The 14,980-nt window shown below is 35.6% G+C and overlaps 1 long non-coding RNA gene and 1 pseudogene across 1 annotated transcript; both read left to right on the forward strand.

The window, feature by feature from the left end:
* Positions 1-740: 740 nt before the first annotated feature.
* Positions 741-1,862, forward strand: LOC120210812. Its single transcript, XR_005524529.1, has 2 exons — positions 741-1,109; positions 1,432-1,862. It is a non-coding gene; the product is annotated as an uncharacterized LOC120210812 (long non-coding RNA).
* A 2,531-nt stretch (positions 1,863-4,393) lies between these two features.
* Positions 4,394-6,523, forward strand: LOC120210789 (annotated as a pseudogene).
* The last annotated feature ends 8,457 nt before the right edge of the window (positions 6,524-14,980 follow it).

Raw genomic sequence — 14,980 nt, forward strand, 5'->3', positions numbered from 1 at the left:
TGGCATTTTTTGTCTTTTTTATTGATCATTTGGTGGTTCTCTTTGTTAATCTTTTTTTATGGTTAGATTTAATGTCGTCTTGACTTATCAAGATGATGTTTATTTGTTATTATGTTGATCTTCCCTTTTTTAGACTCTTAGATTGAATTTAGATATGTGGTTTTTTTTGTAGATAATTGTTTTCACATCACTCAACTCTGATTTGTGGTTTATTTGTTGTCTTTCAATAGTTAGAGCTCTTTTCATGGTTCATTTATCGATGTAATCAAACATGTTTGTAATTTGAAATAAAAAAAACTTTTGGATAAGGACATTCAATTTAAAATAAAAAACATATCACAATAGACATGCACATTACCGGATTAAAAACCGTTCCAGTTTTTTCACCTAACAAAAAAAACGGATTTTAAAAAAACCGGATCGTATCCTGTTTGGAGGGTCGGATGGTGTAACCAGTAAAAAAATCAGTTATCCAATTTTTTTCCCAAACCGGTTATAATATCCGGTTTTAAAATATCCGATCCGGTTTAAAAAAAACCGATTTTTCCCAAATCCGGTTTCGGATATTCGGATTTTTTGTGCAACTATACATCACAATGACCAAAATGTAAAGAAATAAAACTTACAGTGACCTAGAAAGTAATTTGATCCATTGGATCCAAAACGCGCAGGTACGGCCCAAAACGGCATCGTGTGATCGGGTTATATAGTCAATTTTCTTCTTTTTCATTTTCTTACAACTTTCTCTCTCTGCTTTTCAAAATTCTATCTTCTCTCTTTGCTATCTAACAAACGGCGAAGAGATCCGCCGCCGACCACAGCATCGCCACCGTGCCGGCCGCCATCTCTAATGGTCGTTGGACACCAAACAATATCAGTCGACTCGTTTTGACACCGGTAATGCAAATCAAGACTTGGTTCCGCAGGAATCGGCTCCCATCTCCACAAAAATGACCTACAACCTTTCGGTTTTTATCTCACCGATCTCCTCCGTCAACCGTTGGATCGAATCGGCTTTGAACTATGTTACTTATGTCACCACCAGGCTTCATTTAACCGTCCGGATCTGCCATCTGACCACTGGAGCCACCGTCATCGAAGACCTAAGCGTAAGATTCCTTTTCTTTGGTTCTCCGCGTGTTCTTCGTTCGTATAACTCTCCTATTTTCACTTTTTGTTTCGTTTTGAATAGGTTCTCGATTTTTAGTTGATTTTTTGGTAATGATTCGAATATGAACGAAAAGGCAAAACATTTATTCATTGTTAATCAAAAAATGGGGAAGATTCTTTGTTTTCATTGCTCGAAAAAATGGGGGAGGAGGAAGACCCCTTTACATTTATTTTCTCGAGTTTTACAATCAAATAAATAAAAGAAAAAAAAGAAAATCTCCCAAAAAAATCATCTCTCATTCTGTTATTTTATTTTGCAAGTTGGATTTGCTGAAACCGTCTTAGGATCGAGCTGGCGAGAGTTCGTTGAAACAGAGGACCAGCTGTCGTTGCTGCGTGTCCATGCGAGCTAGTGAAGCTTCTGGAAGGAAGCAAACAAGTCATGGAGCTCCAGTTGCTGTGAAACATGAGAGGCGGTGCAAGTGTTTAAACAAACCCTAATCTGATATTGGTCTATTTGTTCGGGCCTTTTCATTCGAGTCTTTTTGGTCCATAGTGATTTTGGGTAAAAATGGATTTTAGTTGCATTATAAATGGGTCGTGTTAATGGTTTGGACCACTGATTTTGTAGTGGATTAATTGGTTTAAAATTGTAATTGGTTAATGAGTGAGTTGTAAGGGTTTAATGTAATGGGTAATGTTTGGTTACAAAGTTGATTTGGTGGATTTATAAATGGACTTTTATTTTGGTATATGAATGGGCATTTTATTTGGATTTGATTTTAAATAAAAAAGGTTAAAAACCTATATCGGCTTCCAATTCCATAACTAACACATCACATGATTAAGGATGGTAACGGGTCGGGTTCGGGTCGGGTATTGGCCCTCCCGTCCCAGTTTAAAAATTCCGTATTCGTCTCTGCTTAAAAATCCGTGAGGATTTAAACGAGGATCTCTATCGGGTAATCGGGGAAAACCGCGGAGAAACGGATATCATCGTTTAGCATAAACGGGTATCGGATCGGGTATCGGGTTGGGTATATATATTTAAATTAAATATATAAATATTATATATATTTTTTTAATTTAAATTAAATTTATTAATATTATATATATATATATATATATATAATAATTATTTTTAATATTTATCAGGCAGGGTAATCGGGACGGGTATTACCAAACCCGTCCCCGTCCTCGTCCCCCGTTTAAAACATTCAATTTTCCCCGTACCCGTCCTCATCCCCGTTTATCATCCCCGAACTCGACCCGTTTAATTCGGTTTTCGATTTTCCCCGTCGTGTTCGGTTTTTTTTACCATCCCTACACATGATAGACAAACTCAAATGAATTCCACAACAAGCCTTTAATGTCATTCGAATTACGCACAAACCACCTTAAATTGATCTTTGATCGTCTTCAATCTAATTTGATAGTTTATTTTTAAAGGTTTTGAGTTCAGGCACCAATGATTGTAAGGCATTTAAACATTTATTGTCAAATGATTTAGAGTCTTTAGAACATATCATATCACTTGTAATCACCCTAGATTAACCAAAAAAAAAGTAACTTAATTGCTTTGATTTTCCTCCCTTTTATATACGATCTAAATTTTTTTAAAAAAATTACATTGACTTAAGACCAATTTATGATTGAGATTAAAAGTCGAAAATGAAGAGATATTTAACAAAAATATATATAATCTCAAACATCAATTTATACTCATTCGATAATCTTAAATTAATGAAAAATAAAAACTTTTGAACCCTACAACTTTAAGTTGGGGGAGAAAAGAATGAATCTATTTTTTTTAATAACCAAGAAACTAAAAGGAAAAATAAAAGGAGATCTCAAAAGACAATTGACTAGGCATTCAAGGCAAATGAAAACTACACCTAATTGTTTTTCTTTATTTACTAAGGCAGATGAATGCTATTGGAAATACCACAAAAATTCTTATGGTTAATAAGACGTTGATGTATTCAAAACCTATAAAATCAAACCAACAACACACTGAATACCTCTCAACTAACGATAACAACAATCAAAACATATTAGAAAAATAAGACAACTATACTCTTTAAATTTTATAATTTCACCGTTTTTAAATTTTTTGATGTAATCTTTTAAGTTTATATCTGATGACATAAAATCTTATTTTCGTCCATGTCCGAATGCATTCACCGCCAAAGCAGTAGCTTTATAGTTTTAAAAGTATTAATATTTATCTAATTTGATCGTTGCCATAATGGTAATCTTAATTAGTTCCTCTTCTTATAGTTGTACATAGCCTTATAAGAACTTGGGTGTAGCCAAGAGGAACACCTTTATTTGTGGTGACTGGTGAACAGTTATGGTTTATATTTTGAAAAGGTGGGTCAATTAAGTTAGGGCAGAGAGAAATATTAGCTAAAAAAATCTCCATTGCTTCATAGTTTGTTCATGAAAGGGTTTTTTTTTTTCTGTATCACCCACTTCAATTTTTGTTGTAATACATAGAACCCTATATTCTACTTTTGCTTTAATTTGTGCCTTTTTCTTTTTCTAGAACAAAATGGGTACCTCTATACATTCAATTATCCTACATAAATTTTCTAGAAATGCAAAGAAGAATCCATAAATAAATTCCTTATAAACTCATCACCCCACTGAATATTTGGCCAATTAATTAGCAGCAAATGGAGTTGATTTTGACTGTGAAAGATCAATTAAGTATAACGTGGGAGGCATAACTTGAGTCTAGGACCATCTTTTGATGTACTATAGTTCATCCGACACGTGGCTTTCAACATTAAACCTCACTTATAATCTGCCACTACGCATCTTCCACAATTCCTAATAGAAGAATAAACTCATTTTGAAAGGGGAAAAAAGTTTATTCTTAAAACACTACTAACTAACTATTGTTGGGAGAAAAGTTGGTGTGGAATATTTAGAAGAAATCTATTTATTATTTTTTAAATTCATTTTTTAAATAAAATTCATTTTTAAATTATAGTAGAAAAATAATCAATAATATGTTGGTATAGTGGGATGAGGTACTAAATTATTAAAGGAATATATTTGAATCTTGACATTTACGTAAAAATAAATTAAATTAAGAAAATCATCTCACATATGTAATATATTATTTGAATTAGATTAATAGGTACGACTTAAATTAATTCCTACATTCCTACGAAGATAGTGTGTACTCCTTTAAGCCATAGCTTACGTTGCTCTCCAATGTTCTCTTTCAGATGCTTCTTTCTTCTCTCAGTCACTTTCTCTGTGCTTCTTTCCCATGGCTTTAGTTACGAGAAAAGCGTCGTTTTTACCTTTTATTCTTCTTATTTTCCGTGTAATTAATCCAACAAATTCAGCCACCGATACCTTTGTTTACGGCGGATGTTCGCAGCTCAAGTTCATTTCAGGCTCTCCTTATGAGTATAACGTCAACTCAATTCTCACTTCCCTAGTCAACTCGGCCATGTTCACCTCTTACAACAACTTCACCGCGCCAGGATCTGGCTCCGCTTCTCAGGACACCGTCTACGGTCTCTTCCAGTGCCGTGGCGATCTCAGCGACGGATAATGTGCCCGCTGTGTCGCCAAAGCGGTAAGCCGACTCGGCACTCTTTGCCTTGACTCGACCGGTGGCGGGTTGCAACTCGAAGGGTGTTTCGTTAAATATGATAATACGACGTTTATAGGCGCTGAGGACAAGACTGTGCTGGTGAGAAGATGTGGACCGTTTATTTTGACTTCCTCGGACGTGTTGGCTCGACGTGACGCGGTGTTGGGTTACTTGGGAGCGAGTGACGGGACTTACAAGCCGTTTCGGATCGGCGGATCAGGGGACGTACAAGGTGTGGCTCAGAGTGTAGGGGATTTGAGCCCCAGCGAGTGTCAAGATTGCTTGTCGGAGGCAATCGGACGGCTCAAAACAGATTGTGCGGCGGCCAAGTGGGGCGACATGTATTTGGCCAAGTGCTACGCTCGGTATTCGGAAGGCGGATACCACTCGCACGGCGGAAACGGTAAGCAGTGTCGCCACCCCTCGGACGGTGGTTCTTCATCTTTCATGTTCTTTGCTTAATTTAGTGTGAATTTGCATGGAACTTTGATTTTCTTTCTCATGCCATGTGAAAGTTTAATAACTGGTTTGGTAAGTCCAAATCATTCAAGAAGTTATAAATTTTGATTAATATGGTAAAAGTAATCGGAAAAGAAAGGCCATTGATTTTGATGAATTATATACACATTCTTTGACTACATGAAGTAGAACACATTTGTAGTGTTAAATAGGTTATTTTTGTTCTACCAAAACCCAGGTAACATGTTAAAAGCACCTTCATGGTAGTATATGCTAGCATAAAATTTAAGCCAATATGGCCCTACTTTTGAATTAATGTCCCTTCTGAAATTAACAAAGAATCCAATGTCCCCCTCCACCTAAAAGTATTTTGGTCACAATTATACATAAATTAAAACAAATATTGAGTCAATAATTGACATGTAAATAAATATTTATCTTGAATTTTTTTCCTATTAGTTATTTATTTGACTGATTATACTCATTTTGAGATTTTTCTATTAATTTTATGAATGTAGATACAAATAATAATGACGATGAGATTGAGAAGACATTAGCAATGAAAAACTTTCGAGATAATGTTCTGGAAGAAATTAATTCACGAGCTAATGCACTCCCAAGATTAATTGCTCAAATAGGGTGAAATCCACAGTGTTGGCCGTAAGTCGCCATGCCTTCCGGGCGACCTTATAGGTCGCCATGCACTCCGGGCGACCTACCCTTGCTCAAACAGAGAGAATGAACGTGTTGCATGGCACATGCACGTCCCAACACATAGGTCGCCATGCCCTCCGGGCGACCTTGTAGGTCGCCATGCACTCCGGGCGACCTACCCTCGCTCGGCTGCCCTCGGATTCCCTTGCATAGCTCGCTCGGTTACCCTCGGATGCCCTCGCATAGCTCGTTCGAATGGCCTCGGATGCTCTCGAATGGCCTCGGTCGGATGGCCTCGGATGCCCAGCGTGTTGGGACGTGTATGGCACATGCAATCTCTTGTAGCTCGCCGGGAAGACATGGCGACCTAGTAGGTCGCCCGAAAGGCATGGCGACCTACGGCCAACACTGTGGATTTCACCTTATTTGAGCAATTAATCTTGGGAGTACTTTATCTCGTGAATTAATTTTTTCTAGAACATTATCTCGAAAGTTTTGCCCATTAGCAATTCTGATAGGGCTCATTGCTGGAGTTGCGTTGCTCATAGTATTTGTATCATTCCTATCAAAGCTATGTGGAAAAGGTGGCGAAGGTAATCAAATTAAAAACATTACATGTTTTTTCCTTTACCCTTTTGCTTTGCTCAAACTTCCCAATGCTCTTATTTTGCAGGTGGTAAATAAACAATTCCATTTCTCATCAAAACCTTTGCATATGGTAACTTGTTATTTGATAATGATGTAATTAGTGAAAACTGATCTTTGTTAATGGTGTAATTAGTTCTATCTGCAATTTCCATTATCCAACTTTTTTTTGTTAACATTATTATTTAGTGTTGATCGCTGTCCCATCTTAGTTTGTTTTCCTAGTTTTTCAGTATTAAATTTCGTATACAGGGCTTATAAAAGAGAGAAATGATTTCAGCACATTCTTTTAATTATTATTATTATTTCCCTAGACAAAGAGGTGGAGAGTAAATTAGATAATGAGTAGCTTTAATAAAGGTGACAAGTTGGGGAAAGCACATTAGGGAAACAAAAAGGGTTTTATTATTAATATGCATATGAACATCATTTTCATCTTTTTTTCCCTTGGAATGCCCGTACCTGTGTAGAATCACATCTATCAAATATTTTTGCAATCATTTTCAGAATATATTGTATTAACTTATGGCTTGTTATCCCCCACCGAATTATTATTTTAATGTATACGAATTAAACTATGTCGGTGATTAAAGTGATAGTTATTATCTTTAGAAATTTTGGGTTCAAGCATAAGTGATTATTAGGAGTGAGTAAAACTTAATTCAACTAAAAAAATTAATTTTTTGACTCGACTCGATTCGAGAAAATTTGACTAAAATTATAAAAAAAATTATATTTGTTTAACTGATTTAGATTCTCTTATATTTTATAATTGGCCTAGGTTTGAATCCTCATTTGAATGATTTTGTTTCTTTATTTTTCTATCATTAATATAAGATAAGATAATTATAGTTTGTTGCAATATTTAACTAAATGAAGTATTTGATTTATTTTCTATCCAATTAGGAGGTGACATGTGTCACCATTTTATTGGAGAATCATATGTTGACATGTGTCATCTTCGGATCGAATGATTAGTTTATTAATTAAAATTAGGATCAAATTGATTGAATGTACAAGTATTGAGAATCAAATATGTAATTAGACTAATATTGTTAACTAACACGTAAGCACTTTCGTTAAATGTTAATAAAGGTGACTATATTGGAACCAATTTTAAATAGTTAAGTGGTCATATTGACTCAATTTTGAAAATGGTGGTCATATTAATACCAACCCCATAGTTAGATGGTCATTCATATAGTTTACCCAAAATATTAAGAAAATAAAAGTTACAATAGTTATGTTAGAGTCAATTTTGATAGGCTTAATTATAAAAGAAGTGTCAAACTATACCGTTTTTCACGAATAGGTGCCTAAACTATTTTCTGAATGATCTCACTGCCTAACATTATAAATGTTACCACTTTAGGTGCTCGCGCCGTAAACGATGTTAATTTCCTCCGTTAAGTGACATGTGTCACATTCTAATAATTTTTATTTTTTAAAATATTAAAAATATTATTATATTATAAAAAACTCATAATTTCTCTTAAATTATAAAAAATCCCCAAAACATAATCCTAAACCATTATCGTATTCCTTTCCGATCACAATCATTGCCATCGACGTAGTCCCTTCCATTCTCCTAGTCATACGTTGTCATAGTTGCGCCGAGTCAGGACGAGTCAAGGGATCAAATGTCTAAATTGAATGATCAAGCAAAGAAGTTTCAGGACGAGTCAAGGGAGCATATGTCTAAATTGATGCACATGATATATGTCTTGATTCATGGAGAGAAGCCACCAGAGGATCCTGCTATTGAGGCTTTCAATAAGGCTTTGAATGTTGATTGTGCAACCAAAATGGTGACATCAGATAATCAAGAATATGCTGAGGAGTATGGTAATCCGAGTCAATTCCAACAATCGGGCGTGATTCTAGAAAATGTGAAAGAGATCAAGCTAAGAAAAATGAAAATTGAGGGTGAAATTTTTAACACGAAAGTTAAGTCTGACTCAAAGAAGAGAGGCATAGAGGAAGTTTAAATGCCAATAAAGAAGGCTAAAAAGAACAAGAAGAAAAAGAAGAGGGTACCTCTCGTTCTGATTTCAGGGTCATATTCAGAATTGTTATCATTTCTCTTTGAAAGTGGCCTTCCAACACCTATTCCTCCAAAGCCTAATACTTATTTGCGTCCATATTGGCAAGGGGTCAAAAATTCATGCAGTTATATTCTGGAGATTTTAGTCACTCTATGGAAAGTTGTACGGTTATGAGATTAAAGGTTCAAAACCTTATCGCGGAGGGTTGTTATGCTTTGAATATGGAAAACATAAACTCCCCATAAGCTTAAAACTTATCAATGAGGGAAGATCTACAGACCAATGTCTCATACAAGGTGTTAGTCAAAAGTTGAACCTTCAAAATGAATATCTCAATGATCATTACTAGGTCTTCAAGATGATCATAATAGTGGCAAAGAGAAAATGAAGTCAAAAGAGCCTCCACTCAGTTTTCCTTCATCTTCATACAACAAATTATGTTCCAAGTTGCTCGTGACCCAATTGATTACTCCATGTCTGGCTAAGCCTCTGTTACCACCTAATCCGAGTTGGTATAATGAGAAAGTTTCTTGTGAATATCATACTGGAGCCCGAGGACACTCCATCGAGAATTGAGGTAACTTCAAACGACAAGTCCAAGATTTTTTTGCTTATGGAGTTATAGAGGTGGATGTTAACAATCAGTTGATTTCAGTTAAACAATTGGGAGTCGGACCCCAGAATGGAGTTGATATGGTCAAAATAAATGAAGTGCATACAGAAAAAGACATGAAGAAAGAAAAGAGAAAAATCAATAAGAGTAAGGTATGTGGGGAAAATTTAAAGGATTCAACTCTCGAGACTTCTTTGATGCTGAAAAAGGAGAAGGAAACGGGGAATGGTGAGAAGGAAATCAAAAGAGAAATAATCTAAGACTGGCCACAAAAGATGTCTTGGAAAAACACGACCCTCAAGGTTTTTCAAGTGCCCATTGCTGACTTGTTATCCCCTTTAATCAATAGTCAATATCTCACCCCCAAGGCCTTTGAGAATGAAGACTAGCCCTTCTGCTTATGGCTATGACCCGAATAGTTCTTATGATTTTCATCTGGGGGCATTGGGCCATCCCACTAACAAGTGCATACCATTAATGGAGGAGATAGAAAAGTTCGTTGACAAGGGAGTCCTGACACGAGAAATGATCGAGAAATAAGGATCAAAAAAGGGTAAAGACCCTAATCCAATTGGACACCCAACATTCTAGGAATAATGTGGTATTCTATATGAACAAGTGGAGATATTTATCCACCTCAGTTTCACCTTATGTTGAGATCATTTTGTTTGAATTTGTTTTTGTCTTTTCCCATCTTTCTTGTAAGGATATTTGAATGAACTTATGCTATTTTAAGGATTGTGAGCATTGAATCAAATTGGCAATCTTGAAATTCTTTGAATATCAACTTAATTAAAAACTCTTTAATAATTGAGGTTGTAAATCTTTGACAAATGAAAAGATTGAACCCTTTCAAAACAATGATCCCTTGATCCTAATCTAAAAGATACACCAGAATACATACCCTTCTCTTGCAGGGACCAAGCTAACCATCTGCTACTATGGAGAGTCAATCAGGTTTTAACATTCATGGTATGTGTTAGGAGTAGACAAAATGGGGCAACTAGCACATGAATTTGTAAAACTAATTGGTTCCTACTTATGTTGATGACGTTCAATGATGATCACGATCTTCACAGATGGAATGGTCGAGTAGGTGAATCTAGTTTAGGTCAGTTGCTTGGCAATTGAACTCTAACGATGATAATTCCTGACCTACAACAAACACCGAGACTATAACAGGTTCTTCTTGACAAGCTTAAGAAATGGAATCCGTATACCCAAAAATATAGATATATATATACAATAAAGCTAAGCTATTCCGCTAAAGCAATTGGGTATAGAGGATACTTGAAAGCCCTGGCTTTATGAATAGATTATATTCAAACCATGACATTGATCGAGTACTTGACAATTCGGTGTTTGCTCCACTGTGATTTTCAAGTCGAAGACTTTGTGACAACATGAATCCATTAGCTAGCCAAATAAAGGCAATTATAAAATATATGTATAATAAAGTTGAATTCAGCTAGCCAAGCAATGGCAAGTTAAATATGAATTTATTAAATAAGGAGTTTCAGTGAATATGGACTATGGGAGTTGAGGAGCACCTGTTACAGTCAAATTCACACGAGCACTCAGAAATCTCATTTTTAGATCGATATTTTTGTACTATCTTGGCTAGAAGAGTCTACGAAGCTTGAACAAATGGAGAATTTCAGAGAACTGAAACAAAAGTGTTCTAAAGAGTCTAGCAATTGATTATGCTAGTTGTGACATTTTGTCTGCCTTCGATCAAAATGCCAAACCAAGAAAGAGAGGCATTCCATGATCTTCAGGATGACCAAATCAATGAAACAAACCTTAGAGTTTAGGTAGCTAACCTCGAAGCCAACATTTCGATCTTGATATTTGTCAAAGATTTGCAGCTATGAAAGATTAAAATAACAGTTGATTCTTTTGATATTCAATAAACTCATGTTTTGTGATTTGCTTCAATTGTGAAACCGAAAATAGGGCCTTATTTTAGTTCATTTGACAACAAAAAATTACAAATTCTTTCTTTATTGAGTTCTTTTAAAGGAAGAAAAACATTTTCAAACAAGATAATCTCTCTGGAATCATATCTTAGAATTCAATGAATAACTCTCCAAAGCTCGTGATCGAAGCTGGGGTAAAGGAAGCCAAATTTTTGGAGCAAATTTTAATGGGGCAAGGAAAACAAATTGTCTCAGGTCGAGGTTTACAAGAGTACACCCTAGTGGAAATGAAGACAGCTGAATCAGGGATAGAATGAAGATTGCCTATGCAATCATTCCCACCGAGAAAACATACATCAACACATACATACATGATACATGAAATTTGCATCTTTGCATTAAACATTCATCATCATGTGCATTAAAGACATTTTTCTCCTCTCTTGAGGACCAATTTCATAATTCATCAAATCAAACATATAAAATAAAATTCATCTTCGCATCCATTATAACATCCAAGATAGTTAGTCAAAAATACAACATTTTGATCCTTCAGGAAATAAAAGTTCAGAAATGACCAGTTGTCTCTAACATGAAGAAATAATGTCATATACATATTTGACATCCTGAAGTGAACGATCCGGTGTTTCCTCAACCTGCAGGAACAAGCAGACTGTATGTCTTCTTTGATGTTGTTTCTCTTAAAAATAAAGTGTCATCTCGCTAGAGACAATTTTTCTTAAAAACAAATGTTGTCTCGCTTGAGACAGTTTTCTCTTAAAAATAATTTTGTCTTACTTGAGACATTTTCCCTCAGGACACAAATTTCAAAGTTGTTTTATTTGAAACAAAATTAATCTCACTTGAGATTGTTTCTTTCAAAACTAATTTCGTCTCACTTGAGACAATTTTTCTTTAAAACACAAATTATGAAATTGTTTCACTGGAAACAAAATTGATAATCTTTGATATTGTTTGTCTTGAAACAAGTTTGTCTCCCTTGAGACAGTTTCACTTGAAACATATAATCTTTGAGATTGTTTCTCTTGAAACAATTTTGTCTCCCTTGAGACAATTTCTCTTGAAACACCCATCTTTGAGATCATTTCCCTTGAAACGAATTTTGTCTCTCTTGGGACAGTTTCTCTTGAAACAATCATCTTTGAGTCGTTTCCCTTGAAACGAGTTTTGTCTCTCTTGAGACAGTTTCTCTTGAAACACCAATCTTTGTGTTTGTTTCCCTTGAAACAAGTTTGTCTCTCTTGAGACAGTTTCCCTTGAAACCATTTCCCTAAAGATGGACAGTCGTCCTCATTACGTAAGAACCGTGTTATCCCCTGACGAGACCTCCTCATCACGTAGGAGCTGCATCAACCTTAGATAATATGTCGTCCTCATCACATAAGAATCGTGTTATCATTCCTAAAGATGGCATGTCGTCATCATCACATAGGAACCGTGTCATCCACTGACCAAACCTCCTCATCACGTAGGAGCCGTGTCACCCCTAGATAACCAGTCGTCCTCATCGCGTAGGAACCGTGTTATCACCCTTCCTAAAGATGGCCAGCCGTCCTCATCGCGTAGGAACCGTGTCATCCACCGACCAGATCTCCTCATCATGTAGGAGCCGTGCCACCCTTAGACAACCAGAACTCTTCATCAAGTATGAGCAGTGTCGTCCCCAACAACAAACATATCAAATTTCCAAAATCAAAAAGAGAACCGGATAAAAACTTGTTGTTTTTTCGTCTTTGTCCTATTCTTGTTAACACAAGAATGTGCAAAGAGGGGCAGCTGTAGACACCCATTTTTTCCTGGGTCGAAATATTATTATTATTATTATTATTATTAAATGTTATTTACATTTTACAGTACCTCAACCCAAAGTCCAATACAACCCAACAGCCCACAAGAACAAAGTCTAATACAAGACCCAAACAGTTGCTGACCCAAACCCGGCCAGATCCAACACAGACTCGATCCAGACTTGACGCAAGATCCGATCCGGGCCTAATCTTCAACCCATACCAGATAAGGTTTCTTAACCCTAATGTATCAAGCCATCAACCGAAGCCAGCCGTCGCCAACAACCCTTTAGTTTCCCAACCGAGCTTCACCCTCGCCGCCGCAGCTATTGGACCCGATCAGAACCCATCCATTCATAGTGACTGAAAATACATCAAACAGTGACCCCAAATCAACCAAAAAATAGAGAAAATCATTAAGAAAATTCAAAAGTAAATCCAAGATATCCCAAGGCAAATCTAACCTCTGTCACAACATTATCTCCTCAATGGCAGCAATCAAATATATCAACATGCATCAATAAAAGAAAAAAGAGAGGCATTCGGGAGAGGTAGAGCAAAGAAAAACATTCAAGGAAAAAAGAGAGAAGAAAATACAGAGAGGAAACACACAAGAGGAGTAAAAAAATATATTTGAACCCAAGAAAAAAATGAGATTACCTTTGGGTCTTCGACGACGGCAGCTCTGGCGGTCGAACGACGAATCCTAAAGGTGAAAAGGTGTGTGGCAGTGAGAAAGCCAACATATCTCGGCGATGGCCCCATCGGACGATGGGTTTAGCGGCAGCGTAAAGTAGACCTTTTGGTTTCCTTTTTTAGATCTAGGTGTGTGGGTCACTTTTAGACCGAACGAGGTGGGGTTTCAAGCTTAGGGGGTGAGAGGAACATTCTGGGGGTGGTTACCTTTCTCCAACCACCGTAGGCCACCGTGAGCGTCGTCGTGGCTCCACCGACGGAGGTAACCTTTCTCTTCCCCGATGAGAGGGTTGAGAGAGTTTTGAAGACTCTCTCTCCCCTTCTGATTTCTGAAATGAGACAAATGAGAAAACGTCATTTCGAGGGGGACCATTTGGCAATTTTACGCTTGGGTAAATCCCACTTTTGGTCCCTCTACTTGTGTAATTTTATTTTTCAGTCAATTAATGAAATTTTACCTTATTTTATTTTGAGCACTTATGTTTCAGTATTTATGATTTAGTCTTGTTATTATATGTTACGTTATTCCTGTTAATATTTGACTTTGGTCATAATATTTGTAATTATTTTATTTTAGACATTGATTTAGTGTGTTGTGTATTTTTGTTGATGTTCGAATTTGGCCATGACATTTGTAAATCTTTTATTTTAGTCACTGTTTGGCATTTTGTTTAATTATTATTTGGTCCTTTATGTTTCTATTTAGTTCATTTTAGTCCTTTATATTATTTATTGGTTATTTTCACTTCTAGTACTTGTATTATTTAATATTTGTGATTTTGGCTCTGATTTATTTGTAATTACTTTTTAGCCCTTCAAGTTTTTATTAAGTACCAATTTGGTCCCTTAAATTTTCAAATATGTTTATTTGGCTATTTATATTTTGATGTGTAAACCTTTTTTATTGTTTTGTTTGGTCCCTTATGAATTTACATATTTCACATATTATGTGTTTATTTGTATATCATTAAATAAATGTTATTTGACTTTATGTGTTGTAGATATTTTTTTTTTTGCATTTACAATTGTATGTATTTCCATATTATTTTCTTATTTAACGATATGGTATTCTAATACTTTCAAGAACTTTATTTGTAGAATAGGCGTGGAAAGCACCACTTGATCGAATTGATGTAATCCGATATGACATTCGAACAAAATGCAAACTTGAAATAAACCGATTTCATTTTGTTAATTATTAATTCATTTTATTTTAAGTCAAACAATGCAATGGATATTTATAATTATCCATTTATTTTATTTTATGTAAATTGTCGATGTTCAAGTTATATTCGATTTGTGTTTTGAAAAAATCAATGTGGGGAGAATATTCTTTACAGATAAGAAATAGACGAGATAACTTTCTCAATGAAGGATTGTTTATCACGAGATTTCTTTTCAAGTTAGAGAATTTT

The sequence above is a fragment of the Hibiscus syriacus genome, unplaced genomic scaffold, assembly GCF_006381635.1.
Source record: "Hibiscus syriacus cultivar Baekdansim isolate YM2019G1 unplaced genomic scaffold, ASM638163v2 tig00109936_pilon, whole genome shotgun sequence".
In the NCBI taxonomy this organism is placed as follows: domain Eukaryota; kingdom Viridiplantae; phylum Streptophyta; class Magnoliopsida; order Malvales; family Malvaceae; genus Hibiscus; species Hibiscus syriacus.